Genomic DNA, 19,209 nt, shown 5'->3' on the forward strand with positions numbered 1-19,209 from the left:
ATATATATAATGAAGTTATTTATTTAAGCAATATTTACTAGAAAACTACATAATTAAATGACATTCTTTTCAGGATATAGGATGATGAATATACCATTAATAATAAAAATGTTCACATATTGATTAAGCTAGAAAGCTGGTCCAAAGTTACAGATAAGCATTTGCTATATTCTCTAGAGCTTTACCCTCATGTTATTAGAATTCCAATATATTTAACACATTTTAGCTTGTGGATTTTTCTTTTAATTTTAATGTTCAGAATAGTCAATCAATAGTCTTATACTAATTGAACTTTTAAATCTTTAAAATAAAATTTTATTGGATAAACTCAAGTACCATTGAAGTAAAGAAAACGACACTAAAGAGTAGAAGGGGACAGAAAAAAAATGTGTTCTCATAGCACTGAACATTTCAACTAAGAACTAAGTAATTCATGGGTCAACACCAGCACTTTTACTTTGGTTAGAAATCATTATAGCTAGTATGCTTCTATTTGTTATCTGATTTCATTTGAAACAGTCAAATCTAGGAGATCATCAATAGTATCTAAGTAAAATCACAGTTCTATAAGATTGATATGAAACTGATAATAATACATGTTAAAATCTTGTATTCTCTAAAGAGAGTGAGGTTAACTTTCAAATAATAATATTTTTTAAAAATGTTGGTAGAAATGTACTCTATGAAGGTTAGTCTAAAAAAAATCTAAGCTCACTCTATGAGTTAACTATTGTTACAAAAAAGCTAAGTAATAATAATAATCACAAAATCTCTGTGGAATACAACAAGCATTTATTTAGCGCATAAGTCTGCAGAACACTTAGAGTACGACTGACTTGGATTGGGATCTCCAGGTGTGGTTCTGGTCTAAGTGTCATTTATCCTTTTCTTGGACATCAGGCTAACCCGGGTATATTCTTTTTGTTGTCATGACACAGGAACAAAAGTGTAAATGTAAAACTCAAAACATATTTCAAGAAATTATGTCTGCTACAAATCCTATTGGCCCAAAGAAATCATATGGCTCAGCCCAGCTTGAAAAGGCAAGAGAGTTACCCAACCCAGTTTGATGTCAAAGCACATTACGTGGTCAAACCCCAAAACAAAGAAGATGAGAAATACACTAGTCCATGGAGGTGAAGAAGAGTGGTAAATATTTCTGGGGAAAAAAAAAATCCTGATTTTCTACCATCACTATTTTAGTGAGACTACTAAATTGGCTATAGCATAAGGAAGGTAATTTTGTGTTTTGTACAGTCACCTACTGAAATGCTTTACTGAGGAATTATCTGTCACCTAACATTTCACAAAGGCAGTACTTAAGTAAAGAGCATTGAAAAATTAATTCCAAAACATGTACAGCAGGACTTCAGTAGGAGGGCTTTAGTAAGTTTTTCCTCAGTGAGAGGAACTGCTACTGAAAGCATGCGTGTTTTGTAGCTGCTTCTCTTTCAAAGTGCATATATTGAGTAAAGGAGGATCCGACCTTTGTGTGGAAGAATACCATTTTGAATTACCAATTGATGTGTTTCTCTTTTTGCTTCCGTGTGTTAACAAAGAGCTTTGAGTGACTTGCATCCATCAAAATAGAGGGCTTTCTTGGTTAGATGAATTCAATATTGTTTTCTTTACCTATGACATATGGTTTTAGCATGTATCAATGGGAAACTTTAAACCTTTCATTCACAAATGATTATTTACATGGTATAAACAAGAAAAGGAAAAACAGGACTTTTACTCTTTACATCTTGCACTATATTACGAAAATGTTGTCATGATTCATAGTATCTCTTTACGTGATTCACAGTATTTGACTCTTGATTCTCCCCATTCGTAAAATAAAATATTTAATGAACATCTTATCTACAATTATCTTGTGATAAATGATAGATGCAGACCACCCAAAAGGAGAGAAGTTATCACCAGGTTTTGCACTGGGAACTTGCTCACAGGTGAATTTCTTCTTGTCCAATCTCCTACATGTGAGATAGGGTCATAGGATGGCAAAATGCCCTCTTTTTATGTATTATGCCTGAGGAAGCTGTTTATCTAGAAGGAAGTTCTCTGCATCAGTAGACAATACAACACTGCAGTGACAGCAATATCTAGTGACAATAGATGTCATGCCCCATGTCCTTTAATCCTTAGGCACAGGATATAAATAGTCATTCTCCTATCTGCAAATTGGTATGGAGAACTCTGGAGATTGTTTCAGTTGCATAGCTTCCGGTAAATTCAGCTGAGGCCTCCTATGTGACTATATCACAGCTTATCTTTTTTTTCTGTTCAGTCCCATTTATGTCCCTTTCTTAACTGGTGTTGATCCCAAGAGCAATTCTTAATGAACCTCTTACACATTGATCTCCACTTATAGTCTGTTTGCCAGATGGAAGTTGAATCTAATAAACATTCATGAGCCAGCTCACCAAAGGGATTGTAGGTTTCTCAAAGAATTTTATCATAAGCGGTGGTCATAGAAGTATTTTAAGCAGGAAGGTAACAATGATATTTTCATTATAAGATGTTATTCTAGTATTATCCTATAAAATTGGATTTCAAATGACAGTGTATCTACAGGTAAAAATACGAGGTTATTTTAGCCATCCAGATGAGAAATAATAGTAATAATACATGATAGCTAGCACATATTTGGCACTATTCTAAGTACTTTACAGATAATACGTTGTTAATATTCACAAAATACTATGATGTAGATAATACATGTATCCTATTACCCATATTACAAATGAGAAAATTGAATCACAGAAAGGTTAATTGTCCAAGGTCACGTGACTAATAAGCAGTGGAGCCAAGACTTGAATCAGTGGTGTGGCTTCAGAGTTTTTTTCTCTTCCTGACTATGTAGTCCTGCTGCATATCAAGTGATGGCTTGAACTAAGACAGCAGTGACAGCAAAGAGTGATGTGAGTAGAATAATGAGAAATCAATAGGAATTTGTAATGTGATTATCATATTTAGACATCTGAGTTTGAGGTACTTATGAATCTAAGTAGAATTTATTGCTGCTGGTTTAAAGCAGCCTTTGAGAAATCTGAGGAGGCACTAAAGAGCTGAGAGTTATCAGGATATTAGTGACAGCTGAAACCATGACGACTGATATCATGGAGTGTAGAAGGAAAGAGAAGTGAGAAGGTCAAGAATAGAACTCGTTAGAGTGTCTACGGTTAAAGATTCTCTTCACCAAAAATAAAGACAGGAATACAAATAAATAAATAAAAAAATCCACAGATTTTAGTAAGAATAGAAATGCTACGATTTGTATACCTCTTTTACATACATATAAGGTTATCAGACTTAAGTTATTCAAAATCTCTACCTTTTATCTTGAGTTTATCAATTAACAGAAATCCTACTATTTATTTCAATCAGTCCATATTTAAGAGAAATGTTCTGGACAGATAGTGAATTTCTAAATGTCTTCAATTTCATGGTTTGGTAACTTAGAGACACCAATATACTTGGATAAGGGAAAATATTAGAATGATTAATTACATAGTTTAGATAGCAGATGAAATATCTGTTCTTTCTCTCATCAACTCAAATTTGTTTTAAAAAATTATAACTTTAAAATTTTTTGTAAGCATAAGTACTGAAGAATCAAGGAGCTTCACTAAAATAAACAAAAAACTTTGAAATTATTTTAATTAATAACAACTAGTTTTATTTAAAACAAAATAGTTGTATATTTTTATTAATAACAACATGGGATTATATAAAATGAAATGTTTTGTCCATGAATTTTGTCTGAAAAATTGCCATTTGCTATTAAATTTTGTTTCCATTTAAAATATATGGAAGTAACTAATTTCTTGCTATTCAAAAATCACTGAAATCTGATTTGGGAATGTGGATTATCTGGGTATAGATTATCATTTTAAACCATACTTTTTCTCTCCTCTAGAGGCTTTTTTTCAATTGAGAAATATAGTTCATCCTGAGCTCTTTTCCATTTATTTCACAGTTTTGTCTCTACGTGACAATTGTATCACATTTCATTATACTTTATAATTTATTATAAATAATATACAGAGGATGCCAAAAAATGTATATACGCGTTAAGAAAGGAAAAACTATATTAAAATTTCACTGATGGTAACCACTTTGAGCACCTCTTATAATTGCAGAAGTCAAACATGACTTGTATTCATCTTTTGTTGTAGGTATATCACAATTTTAATAGTTTTTTTTCTTTCTTAAAATGTGTGTACATATTTTTGGCACCCTCTGTATACAGTGAGTAGATAGATAGATGATAGACAGATAGATAGAGCGAGAGATAGAGAGCATTTGATAACTAAGGCAGTGCCATTTTGGTAGTATGCTATATTAAAACATTCATACTTTCCAGGAAATACTTTTGGTATAACATCATAGAAGTCAAATCTGCCTCCTTGTCTTCATCATAATTATCATCAGCAAACATTAACTAAAAATGATTACACTCTCCATTCCAAAAATATATTTTATTATATCATGAAACTTAATAAATATACACTGGTATGTTTCAAAGAAGATGGAGTAGAAGTATTTTTCCCTGTTCTCCTACTAAGACCAACTAAAAATCTTGGATATTGTATGTAAAATGAATATACAAAGAGAAATAAATTAGAAGGCAGAGCAACTACAAATATGTTGGCACTCAAAGAGTGAGAATAAAGTGAGATTCCTGGGTTCTCTTTTTGCCACGTATTCATATGCTTGGTGCTGGAGAAACTAGTAACCCAGCGTGGCCAAGAGGTACAGGCCAAAAGAACCAAACAGCCCCCTCAAAAAATTATTCTTTCTAGCCAATGTACCAGGCAAGGGTCAGCTTAGTAAGTTAAAAAAATTTCATATTATAATCACTCTACTCATTCAACCGCTGTGTAATGGTGGGGGGTGGAGTACATTCCACATTCTCAATGTACCAGAAAATGTCCAATGGGAAGCCTGGCCTTCCGCAATCACCAGGCTGACATGAGGAACCTCCAACTACCCTGCCCGGGAGGTGATAGAGAAGGTGAAATGAAAAGCCAGGACATTTATCCTTTCCAGTTGGTAACGGGTCCTCTGACAACAGCAGTGTTAGTAAAGATCAAGGGGGAAACCTGGACTTCTTACCTAGTTGGCAGTATGAGGCAAGGTATCGCCTTCCCTTGCCAGACTGGTATCAGAGGAGTCCAACTAAAGCAGAATATTTAAATAAGATCCAGATTCTCATAATGTAATACTTAAATGCCCAGGTTTTGTTAAAAATCATTCATCGTACTAAGAACCAGGAAGGTCTCCGCTCAAATAAGAAAGGACACCACAGATATGGTGAGATATTAGAATCACCTGAAAAGATATTAAAACAGTGATCAAAAATTTATTTAAATGAAGAAAAATCATAAATGTGATCGAAACAAATGAAAACATACAAAGTCTCAGGAAAGAAATACAAGATATAAGAACCAAAATACGTGACACAAAAAGCTTTTACAACTCAAAGAAAAAAATACACAACTCCACAATTATAGTTGGAGACTTTAATATCCCTTTCTCAACAATTGAGAGATGAAACAGAAAATCAGTAAGGTTATAGAAGAACTCAACAGTGCCATCAATAAACAGAATATAATTGACATTTATAGAACACCCAAAACAACAGAATAGACAGTCTGTTTAAGTGCCTACGGGCATTCACCAAGATACACCATATTCTGAGCAATAAATCCATTTTAGACAAATTTAAAAGAATTGAAATCCTCAAATGTGTTTTTTGATAATAATGGAGTCAAACTAGAAATTATTAACAGAAAGACAATGGGAAAATCTCCAAATACTAGGAAGCTTAACAATATGCTTTTAACTAATCCATGAGTAAGAGAGGCCTGCCTTAAGGAAAACAAACAAACAAACAAAACCATGAAAATACAACATAAGAAATTTGTGGGATGCAACTAAACCAGTACTCAAATGGAAATTGATAGCACTAAATGCTTACATTAGAAATTTTAGCTGTCCTCATCTGAAATGTTGTGCAGAATATCTAGTCAACTTCAAGAAACTCATCTTAACCACTAGTTTTTCAGAAGCTCACTTTGGTGTTATGCTTTTCCTTTTCCACAGTATTAAATTACCTTTGTTTCCTGGCTTTGCATTATGATTAATTCAAAAAAATTTTAATGGTTGACTGAATCTTTAAAAAGTTCACCTGTTGCCATATGTGTGTGTGTGTATACATATACACCCATATATATACACATATATATGAAAATTTGACATCCTTAGGTGATGATCCTTTTGGGTGAGGATAAATAAATAAATATATATATATATGAATATATATATATATATATATGTATATATATATATTCATATATATATATATGTTTGTGGATGGATATTTAGTATAGTACAAAGCAACCAGTGATGAACAGGAATTCCTACAGACTTGCCAAATGCAGGATGGCTTAGCTCACGTATATCTGGTCCTGACTGTGTTGCTAGCCTTCATTGACCCATGGCATTGTTTGTGTTCCAGGTGGCTGCACACTAAAGATGCACCCAGCTGGGAGGCCTGCCCTGATTTATGTCCTTCACACATAAGGTACAGATGGCATGGCACTTATGGCTTTATTAATTTATTAGGGCTGCCATATGGGAGAAAAGGTTTTGCTTTTAACTGAAATCGCTTGGGGAATGAAAGGACAACCTATTGCTGTGGGGACCACAGCAAGTTACCCAAACTAGCTGAAGATAAAAGAAATCAGTGAACTGCTTGGACAGAAGCAGTATGTATTGGCATTTTTCCACAACTCCTACTTTGAAAACCAGATGGACTGCAGTATGTCAGGTGAAGCAAAGTTGCAAGTGTGCTTTCTTTTAGGGAATGTTTTCTAGTGTTTGCATCAAGTAAAAACGTGCTAGATTGAGTTTATAAGACTATTCAGCTGACCATTAAGATGGCATTGGTTAAAATTATATACCATAAAAATGGAATAATAGTGGATAGAGTGTGTTAATGCACACATACAGTTTTAAATACATGCATTTATCAGTGTTTTTTGTTTCTTTTATATGTTGTATGTGCGATAATAGGAGACATATGCAATCTGTGCAATTGCTTAGGAAGCTAATGACCAATATTTCATATATAGGCATACATAGTTAACTCTATAGTTGGGTCTTTCCTAAAACTTGTGTTTTTCAAGTTTGAGTTATCACATTATTTAAAGAAGATGCTCAATAAACATTTGTTGAATTAAATGATCTTCCAGTAAGTTTCAATTTAGATGCCAAATTTTCATTCCCATTTCACTAAAAGGTCAAGCGGTCCTTTATGATATACTATAAGATATTGTCTGACTACTGCTCTTAGAGAGTTTAAGTTTAATTTGCATGTTAGTATTTACAGCAAATATTCATTTTTACTGTTTTTATTTTGTAATGAATTGGAGTATCAGAAAATCTAGGCCAATTTTTGAATAAGGTATTAGAGCACGAGGATATATATATATATATATATATATATATATATATATATATATACACACACACACACATATATGTGTGTATATATATACATATATATACATTTATATGTATCAGAGCTTTTATATTTAGATGCACAAAATACATAACTATATATATCTTCATATTTAAAACTGCATGATCTAACCTTCTATAATGCTACTAAAACTAAAATAATTGTTGTTTTGGAGGTTTTTTGTTTGTTTGTTTTAAGAAGATAAAACTATCAGAGCATCTCTGCAAAACAAACAAACCATATTTCATTGAGTTTCTGAATATGTGGAGATTAGACACCTCATGTATTAAATTTTAAGTGAACTGACCTATTGGATCCTTGATAGCAGGGGAAATGAAAGTACCGACAAGAATGGAAATATAGCAGTGCACCAACTTTATTACATAAGTATCAAGTTTAGTGAAATATATCTGTAAGATAAAGGAAAATATGCGCATTGACATATAAAGTAGTTTATAGTCTCCAGGTTACATCATCATTCACCTCTCTCCTCTCATACTTCACATTCTAAAACTATTATTATGCAATTATTCAAGAGATGTTTGTTGAATAACCGCTCGGTGTCAGACATATGCTAGGCTCTGGCATGAAGAAAAGACAAAGATGCTCTCCTAATGGCATTTGTGGCCAAGTCGGACTGCCAACAAATATGGAATTAAAATCAGTATAATCAGCACATTGATAGGCGATATACATGATACTATGAAAGCAAATGACACATCATCTCTGCCACCTAAGGAAAATCATATTTGGCTGAGTCTTAAAGGATGTGTAATCAAGTAAAGAAAAGAATGAGTGCTTAAAGTAGAAGAAACATCATAAATAAAAGCCTGAAGTTGAGGCCGAGCTTGGATACTTCTGGAACCGAAAGTACATCTGTGTGTGGCAGGAAAGCCTTTTGGGTGAGGATAATGAGACTAGGCAGCAATAAGCAGCAGAAAGATGATGATAAAAGGCTGACAACTCATTAAGTAAATATTGTAATCTCTAACCCCGTGTGCCAAGTATGTATGACAGAGGCACAAATGTTGCCATTTTTCAATATTCTGTAATACAAAGTTCCAGATACTGTAGTGTTCTATAATAAATCATGAAAGAGGCACTCAGGTTGCCCACTGACAAATGTTAATGACAAAACAATTTTATGAGTAAATGTGAAAAAGAATGAATTCAAAAGTCAGAGACCAGAAATCCCACCATGTGCTTAGTGTGGAACTACTGGTTAGTTCTAGAAATACTTAGTCTAGTACTGACCTTGGCAAATATTTGAGCTTTCTTCAACGAATCCAGTCTCTAACACTGAGAAGCAGCTATTAGGTTGGTGCAACAGTAATTGTGGTTTAAAAGGTTAAAAATAATTGCAAAAACAGCAATTACTGTTGCACCCACCTAATGATATAAGGCACAAAGATATCATGTCCAGAAAGATTGGTGGAAGTCATCTGCTCTGTCAAGTGACACTAGATGAGGCTCTGTATTGTTCTTTAAGTTTCCTTTATAAATAAGCATAAAGACAAAAGGGTGGTTGATCTGAAGGTCTAAGAAGAGTTCATTTCATTGCATCAACTTTCTTCTGCATCAAGAGTCTCTTAGAAAAGTGTCGTGAAAAAGGAATTATAAAGCAATAATGTTCTTTTTATTTCCAGAATAAACTAGTTTCTATTAGATGCTGAGGTCAGTTGGGAAGTTATTCAATAGTGCAGACAAGAGGTGATGCATTAGGACAGTGACAGTGAGGATTGAGACAGATATATTTAATGCGCAGAATCAATGGGATTGGGTAGGTAAATAGACGAGAACATAAGAAAGAGGAAACATTCATGTTGACACTGGGATATTAGTTCTGGTAAATGGGGATGTCTTTCCCTGACTTAGGGAACATTAGAGAAAAAAAGAATAGATTATGCAATAAGGTGATTTTATGTGTTCAGTTTAGTGTAGTTGGTTTTTAGACATCTGTAGGATATACAAGCAGAGATGTCCAATGGGCAGCAGGGCACATATATAAGAATGAGATAGAGGGGCGAAAGTGGAAAGCCAATTGTACCTGTTTTTTCAAGAAGTTTTAAGATGAAGTTGGGCAGAAACTAATAAGGCCATGACTGTAAGTTGGGTGTTTAAGGGAGGGTTATATTTGTAATTATACAAGAGCCACAGCATGTTTAACTATAAATGGGAAGAAAATAGTATAAAAAGGACGATTGATGATTCAGGAAAAGAAATTGAGTAGTATAAGGTTTTGGAGACATCAGAGGACAGTGCAGTGCAGGGGACACATGTAGAATTCTGCTTTTAATAGGAGGCGGGGATTTCTCTCATAATTATGTGAAAAAAAGGAGGAACTATCAGGTGGGCATGTACATGGATCCAATGTAAGGGAGATGAAAGGATTTTCATCTGATAGCACATATTTTCTCTGTTCATAGGAGGCAAGATGAAAGAAAGTATGCTGGTAGGATGGATGTCTTGAGGAGGGATTCCTTTGGAAATGTTGATAAAGAGAAAGAAAACCAAATACACCAAGAGAAGGACTTGTTGGGCAAATCCGCAGGCCCAGAACTAATGAGATTTGAGTTTCAACCAAGATAGTTTGTTAGATTTTCAGAAGGCCATAGCTTGGATAGGCAGAAAATTAGTATACACCTGATACTAATAAAAAAAAAAAATAAAATAAAATTAGTAGAATTCACAAATAAGGTTTTGATTTAACTTCTGAATCACTTAGGATCTCCCTCATGAAGAATTATTGTGAGCCTACCTTAAAATAATAGCTAATGATCATATATGAAGCTGAACTCAATATACGAGGTCGACAATTAAGTTCATGAACTTGTTGCAGTGATTTTGCTAATCTTTTATGATATCAGAGGGATTATTCATTATGAATATGTACTAACTGAGTAAGCAGTTAACCAAGTTTACTATTTGGAATTGCTGAAAAGGCTGCATTAAAAAAGTTAGACGACATGAACTTTTTGCCAACTCATGGTTCTTGCATCACGACAGTGTACCTGCTCACATGGCACTGTCAGTGAGGGAGTTTTTAACAAGTAAATAGATAACTGTATTGGAACACCCTCCCTACTCGCCTGATCTGGTCCCGAATGACTTCTTTCTTTACCCGAACATAAAGGAAATATTGAAAGGAAGACATTTTGATGACATTCAGGGCATCAAGGGTAATCTGACTACAGCTCTGATGGCCATTCCATAAAAAGAGTTCCAAAATTGCTTTAAAGGGTGGATTAGGTGCTGGCGTCTGTGCATAGCTTCCCAAGGGGACTACTTTGAAGGTGACTGTAATGATATTCAACAATGAGGCATGTAGCACTTTTTCTAGGATGAGTTCACTAACTTAATTGTCCGACCTCATAATTCTGGTAAAATTTAAGTTTTAGGATAATTTTCATATTACATATGTGATGGTAAATGTTATCTGTCAACTTGGCTGGGCCATTGTTCTGGATGTTTCTGTGAAGTTGTTTTTTAATGAAATTAACATTTAAATCAGCAAACTTTGAGTAAAGCAGATTGCTCTCCATAATGTGGATGGGCCTATGCAAGTAGTTAAAGGCCTAAAGAGAACAAAAGATGATCTAGAAGAAAGGAGAAAGCCTCTAGACTTGAGCTACAATACTGGCTCTTTTCAGGAGTCTCCCGTCTGCTGACCTACCCTGCAGATTTTGTACTTGGCAGTCTCATAACTGTGTGAACTAATTCCTTAAAATAAATCTCATTCTCTCTCTCTCTCTCTCTCTCTCTCTCTCTCTCTATATATATATATATATATATATATATATATATATATATATATATATATATATGAGGTCGGACAATTAAGTTAGTGAACTCATCCTAGAAGAAGTGCTACATGCCTCATTGTTGAATATCATTACGGTCACCTATATATCTCCTATTGATTATGTTTCTCTAAAGAACCCTGACTAACACAATGAATTTAAAATTTGCTCACATATTTGGCTATTTCTTCATTACCTAGTTTAGTTTACTTTAGTAGTAATCAATAAACTATTTTTTTCAAATTTGGGCTACTTTTTGTGTAAAAATATAAATTTCAGTTTAGTGATATTTTACCAAATGATTGAAATAAAATTAATTTTCAATTCCTTTCATTAAGCAAAATTATGCACCTTCTAAATTGTTCTAACATTTAAAAAATGTTATTTTTAGCACAAAAAGAACATTTTCCCAGCTTTCTCTGTATTATTTAAAAATTCTTAATTGTATAATTTCTTTCAAATTGTATCCAATAAAATATTGCTCCTACTTTAAAAGACCAAATAGGTAAAAAGTTTTGATTTTGTAGTAGTTTTTCAAAGAATATAATATTTAACATATAATAAAGACATATGATAAAATGATCTTATACAAAAAGTTCAAAGATAGAACCCAATGTCCTAAAACTTGGCTATCTACTAAGCATATATAAACATAAGCTTATTTTGTGATACATGTGTTTCAATAAATTCCTGAAAACAATAAATTCCATAGTGACAACCAACAATGAACAATGATAAACAGACAAATGTGTTGTTTATAAACAACATAAGTTATAAGAATGTTCTATTTTGTCTACTTGGTATTTTTTGAAATCGCCAATCTTATAGACGTGTGTAAAATTTATCAGAAAAAATAAAACCATTTCTTTCACTGTCAAAAAATCTTCATACTTAATTTTTAAAAATCTGTAATTAGTAAAATGTCTCTATTTTCATTCTTTAGCATTAAACTTTGATAAATAGCATTTTATCTATATTGAAATTTCATTATATGATTTACCACATTTTTCACATAAATCTGTTAATTATTGCATGTTATAATATATAATGTGTAGTTTAAATATTGGTTGTCTTCTATTTAAAGTTGTTTGCAAACCATCTTTTATTAATTATTCAACTTTGTTTCCATCGGACAACTTCCAAAAAGTTACAGCCATGTTTGTATGGCTTTTCAGAGTTTCTTATCATTTATTACTTAATAAATTTCTAATTTTATTTAAATCTAGTATTTTATGATTCATGACACTGAAGGCAGAAATAATGTTTCACGTATCTTTTGGCTTGCTGTCTAACACTTAAAATTTTTTCTTTATTCACAGTTGCCATAGCCTCATCATGTTAATTTATTAGGTTAATGCAAAAGTAATTACAGTTTTTCCAATGATTTTTAACTTTTTGAATCACAATTACTTTTGTACCAACCTAATAGTAATGAATTCCAATGTTTGAAATACAAATATTTTTACAGAGACAGGCAAGGTATATTTTCCTCAGTTTTTCTCAAGGAGCAGATGGTAATTTGTTAGTAACAGTTTTGCCAAAAATTTCATATTCACTTAATTTCCAAACATTTTGATAATGCTACCCCTTTCTTGCTCAGTTTATTCTTCCCTCACTTCTATCTCTTCACCAGCACAATTTAAACATTACTGTTCCCTCAGCAACTAAAAAAATAAATAAATAAATAATGAATTAGAAAAATATGCTATGTATAGCGAAAAAATTTCTTCATAGTCATCTCACATAAAACTTGACAAAGCACGATGTTCTTAATGTAATGGTGTAGTGATGCTCTCTTGAAACGGTGGTGCTCACCTGGTGTCTTCGGCATGGAGCTCAATCACTAGTCTCTAAAAGGACCCAAAGAAATATATATATTTTTTGTACAAATTAAATGTATGTATCCATAGAGAAAATGTGCATAAACGACTCATCTTTCTTTTACAGAGGTAATCAATCACGTTCCATTAAGGTTAAAGAAATTGTTTATTGCATCAGAGAAAAAAACATGTAAAACACATTTCAAATAAATGTCAAGAGCTTTTATTTATAAAGAAGCTTCTGTTAATTTCTTTGAAGGAAATGAAAATGAACAGGATATTTTCTTAGCTCTGAGTTACTTAAAAATTTGTAGGAACATTGTAATTCAAGCCACAATTGATATATAGTGTACAAAATTACACTATACAGATGGGAGGGGGTAAGTATATTAATGCACTCTTCATTCCTATGGAAAGTATGTTTTCACAATTTATTTCACCTGTTCTCCCATTCTGTTAATGGACTCAAATACGTCAATAGAGATAATTAAAGTTTCCATCACAGTAATAGCACTGTTGCAGAGTCTTTGTAGATGAGGGTCAAAAGAGACACTTTGATAAGGAAAATGAAAGGATGGAAAATGCTCAAAATAGCTTTGCTTATACGGGAACAAACAAACTAAATAAATGAAGGAAACAATAGCTTGTGAAGGACATAGTTGGAACAATTTGAGGTACATTATTTGTTTTGGAGAAAAGAATGGCCTGTTAGAATTTTTTTAAGTCTATGTTAAGAGACTTGGAAAAGAAAAAAGGACAAAAATAACGTAATAGCTGCAAAATGATTGAAAATTCCAGTAACACTATTTTTGTTTTCCAGAAATTCTTGGTACTTTCTGCTGTATCATTATTTCTTTCACTCTCCAATGTATCACTCCTGATAGCATGCCACGTGGTAATTGTTATTTTTCCATCTTAGAAAAATCCCTTTTTGTCCTGCTTTCCTTATCATATATCCTTCACTTGCCCCCTTTTGCCCCAAAACTCTTTTTAAAAGTGGTAAATGAACATTCCCTCTAGTTCTCTCATTCTCTCTTGAACCCACCCAACTTGGCCCTCACCTTCACCAATTCATGGAAATCCCTTCACCTTTACTTGACTAAATTAGGTGATCACTTCTCAGACCTCCGTTAATTAACATACACTCAATAGCACTCCATCCTTCATGAATGCATTTCCTTCCCTTGGTTTACTGGACTCCAAACCCTCTGCCAGCTTTGCAGCTGTCTTACTGGTACTCCTCTTAAATCTCGTTTACTGGTTCTTCCCCTTTTTCTGTTAAAATTAAAAAAAAAATCATGACATTTATTAAATATGATAATGCAGACTATATTCAAAGTGGAACTATCACAAGAAGTATAGTGACCACTTCAATTTCTAATGTATGTGCCCTTAGTTCCTTAATATATGTATGGACATAAACTAATCAAATGGAAAAACTATAACACGCATGCATTGGCATGGTCAAATATAATACTCAGTCACTTCCCAGTGAAGTGAATATTCTTGGAGAAATTTGGGACTAAATGTTTAAATCATCACATGTATTATTTTTAATTTTTAGAAAGTAGGCAGATCTCACAGGCTGGAAAGGTAACAATGCTTAATCCAGGGAGCAATAGTATATTCCGTTCCTAAGACTTGTGAAATCTCACATAAAAATTATTTTTGGAAAAAGTAAAAGATTATAATTTATTTATAAAAATTATCAGCTGTTTTCCCCATGTCGGATGTAGCATTTAATGTTTAAAGAGAGGTACAGACCTGCCAGCAAAATCTTTATATAATCAATATGAAGAAAAATATCATAAACAGAAAATGACTTAAAAGTTAAAAGCTTTGGAATCTATAAAGAATTGTAAAAATGTAACACATTAATGTTATTAATATCAATGCCAATTATTCAAAATGGCAGTGTTTTTAAAATTCAGGGAAAGTGATGACCGAATGGTGCTGTCTAGTGTTATGACAAAAAGTTACAATCACCAGACATCATAGGAATGGCGGCAGTGAGGTGATCTTCTTGAGTTCTCCTCCAGAACTTACCACAAATTGAGCATCTATAACCCATCACAGGACTCTCTGCTTATCACACAGAACAGCTAAGAGACTTGTCCGAGGATTACTTGAAGGTGGACAAACTGGGCAAGCAGGGGGAGAGGAAAGGGAACAGTGTGGAGACCCAGCCTGCATCCATGGCTGCAGAGACGTGGGGGAGCCCCAGGACAGAACAGAGATCACAAAAAGCAGGAGGAGGGTTCTTTACCTGCATCCCATAGCTGATTTCTCTTGCCAAGAGAGCAGCATATCCAGTGTTTGCAGCAGTAACCTCAGCTGAGACCTCCAGCTGCGCCCTACCTCAGACAAAAAAGTAAACACTGTACCTGGGCCCCTCCCCCACTCTCCCAAAGCAATCCTACCCCCACCCTTCCAGAGACTCAAGCTGGCCCCTGAACTGAGGAGTAGTGTCAGATTACAGAGAAACCCTGGCGCTCAGGATCTGAGAAGACCCTGTTTGCAGCTGTGACCCAGGGAAGAGGCTGGGAAGAGTGTGACACTGCTGGGCTAGGAGACAGAAGATTCCTCCATCCCCAGCCCCCACCTTTTCTAGCCTGCCTAGGGCAGGACAATTACAACTGCGGAGACAGAATCAGGAAGCAGAGGCAGCTCTGGCTTTCAGCAGCTCAGAAATCTCCTGCCCTCCACACCCCCCCTATGGAAGAAGTTCCCTAAGACTTAGGCACAGGACTGGCTGTGGTACTCTCAGCGTGTATATGTGCAGGCGAGAGCAGAAACTGCACTGACTTTGTAAAAACTACCATCCATACCCCATAACCCCACTCATTTAGAAGTGCAATGTCAGGGTCTCTCTGGGCACCAGGTGGCCAGCTCTGCCTGCACAAAATGCAGAGGACTCTGGACAGCAGAGGACAACCTGGAGATTACTTGGTGGGCAGGTTATCAGTTGTTTTTACATGTGAGTGTATTTGGTTTTTCCTTTGTAGTTGTTGTTGCTGTGCTTGGTGATTTGCTTTGTTCTGAAATTGCTGTACACCACGGCCCAGTCCAAGAGGCACAGGATTCAACACATTCAGAGGCCAACTCCAGACAAAACCAGAGCATTACCGGGTTTGACCTACAAGAGACACACCCAGAGGGAATTCTCTACAGGCACAAGATACCATACGGGCAAAGCCTCATTTGAGCGGTCAACCCTCACGCAGCAGATCATCCACTGTGGGCATAGCCAAGTCTCACAGCTAGTCTGCCCTAGAGTCAATCCCACCTACTGACAAGACAAAAGCAATTAAAGCTCAACTTTAACAAGACAATGTACACAACACAAGGGTCACCCTTGGAGTACACACACAGGAGAATAGGGAAGTGGTGCAAGTCAAATATAAAGGACACATTCTACAGAAGATCACCCAGCAAAGACCAAGAACCCCAGGGGATCTACCTAATACATCAAAGCAAACACAGTCAGCCAGAATGGGGGAAACAAGGAAACATGTCCCAAATAAAAGAACAGAAGAAACCTCCAGAATTGGAACCAAATGAAATAAAGGTAACCAATCTATCAGAGACGAGTTCAGAACACTGATGATAAGAATGTTTAAGGAGCTCAGTGACAACATAAAGAAGTATAGAGAAATCATAATGAATAACCAGTTAGAACTGAAGCATACAATAACTGAAATAAAGAACACACTTGAAGGAATTACCAGCACGTTAGATAAGGCAGAGGATTGAATCAGTGACTTAGAAGACAAGTTAGCAGAGATCACTCAAGCGAAATGACAAAAAGAATAAAAAAACAATAAAAATGGTTTAAGAGACCTCTGGGATAACATCAAGTGCAACAAAATATTTATCATAGGAATACCAGAAGGTGAAGAGAGGGATAATGGGATCGAGAACATATTTTAAGTAATAATGAACAAAAACTTCCTTAACCTGGTGAAGGAAACTGACATACAAGCCCAGGAAGTGCAGAGAGTTCCATCCAGGATGAACCAAGACACGTTACAGTTAAAATGGCAAAGTTTAAAGACAAAGAGAGAATCGTAAAAGCAGCAAGAGAAAGACAGCGGGTTACATAAAAGGGAACTACTATAAGACTATCAAATGACTTTTCTATAGAAACTTTGCAGGCCAGGAGGGAGCGGCAAGAGATACTCAAAATGATGGAAAACAAAGGCCTACAACCTAGGTTGCTTTATCCAGCAAGGCTATCATTTAAAATTGAAGGAGAGATAAAGAGCTTCCCAGAAAAGAATAAGCTAAAGGAATTCATTACCAACAAGCCAGCTTTGCAGGAAATATTAAAAGGGCTTCTGTAAGCAGAAGAAAGATGAAAACAATCTAACTACAAATAAAAAAAATGGCAATAACTATGTACGTATCAATAATCACTTTAAATGTAAATGGATTAAATGCTGCAATCAAAAGACATAGGGTGGCTGAGTGGATAAGAAAACAAGACCCTTGCATATGCTGTACACAAGAGACTCTCCTCAGATCAAAAGACACACACAGGCTGAAAGTGAAGGGTTGGAATAAGATATTTCATGCAAATGGAAATGAGAAAAAAGCTGGAGTTGCAATACTTATACCTGGCAAAATAGACTTTAAAATGAAGAATATATTAAAAGACAAAGATGGGCACTACATAATAATTAAGGGATCAATCCAACAAGAGGACATAACCCTAGTAAATATCTATGCACTCAACATAGGAGCATCTAAATATATAAAACAGATATTGACTGACATAAAGACAAAGATCAACAGTAACACTATCATAGTAGGGGACTTCAACCCACCTCTGACAACAAGGGACAGGTCTTCTAGACGGAAAATAAATATGGAAACAGCAGCCTTAAAGGACACATTGGACCACTTGGATTTAATCAACATTTTCAGAGCATTTCACCCCAAAGCTGCAGAATACACGTTCTTTTCAAGCGCACATGGGACATTTTCCAAGATAGACCACAAGTTAAGCCACAAAACAAGTCTTGATAAATTTAAGAAAATTGAAATCATACCAATTGTCTTCTCTGACCACAGTGCTATGAAATTAGAAATCAACTACAGGAAAAAAACTGGAAGACACACAAATACATGGAGGCTGAATAACATGTTACTAAATAATGAATGGGTCAACAATGAGATCAAGGAAGAAATCAAAAGATATCTCAAGACAAACAAAAATGAAAACACATACCCAAAATCTATGGGATGCAGAGAACACAGTCCTAACAGGGAAATTCAGAGTAATGCAGGCCTACCTAAAGAAACAAGAAAAATCACAAATCAACAGTTTATCTTCACACTTAAGAGATCTGGAAAAAGAACATCAAAATAAGCCCAAAGGGAGTATAAGAAAGGAGATAATAAAGATCAGAGTGGAAAGCAATGAAATAGAGACCAAAAAAACAATACAAAAGATCAATGAATCCAACAGCTGGTTGTCAGAGAAAATAAACAAAATCGACACACCTTTAGCCAGACTCATAAAAAAAAAAGAGAGAGAGGACCCAAATTAATAAAATCAGAAGTGAAAGAGAAGTGAAACAGACACCACAGAAATACAAAAAAAAAAAAAAAAAAAAAAAATTAAGATGTTATTATGAGCAACTATATGACAACAAATTAGACAATCTGGAAGAAATGGACAATTTTCTAGAAGCATACAACTTTCCAAGGCTAAATCAAGAAGAAATGGAAAACCTGAATAGACTGATTACCACCAGGGAAATTGAATCAGTAATCACAAACTCCCAACAAACAAAAGCCCTGGACCAGATGGCTTCACAGGTGAATTTTACAAAACGTTCAAAAAAGAATTATCACATATTCTCCTCAAACTATTCCAAAAAATCCAGGAGGGAAGACTCCCAATCACTTTTTACGAGGCCAATATCACCCTGATCCCCAAATCAGACAAAGACACTACAAAAAAAGAAAACGACAGGCCGATATCTCTAATGAACATAGATGCAAAAACCCTCAACAAAATATTAGACAACAGAATTCAGCAATACATTAAAAA

Source organism: Rhinolophus ferrumequinum, chromosome 2 (genome assembly GCF_004115265.2).
Source record: "Rhinolophus ferrumequinum isolate MPI-CBG mRhiFer1 chromosome 2, mRhiFer1_v1.p, whole genome shotgun sequence".
NCBI classification, from domain to species: domain Eukaryota; kingdom Metazoa; phylum Chordata; class Mammalia; order Chiroptera; family Rhinolophidae; genus Rhinolophus; species Rhinolophus ferrumequinum.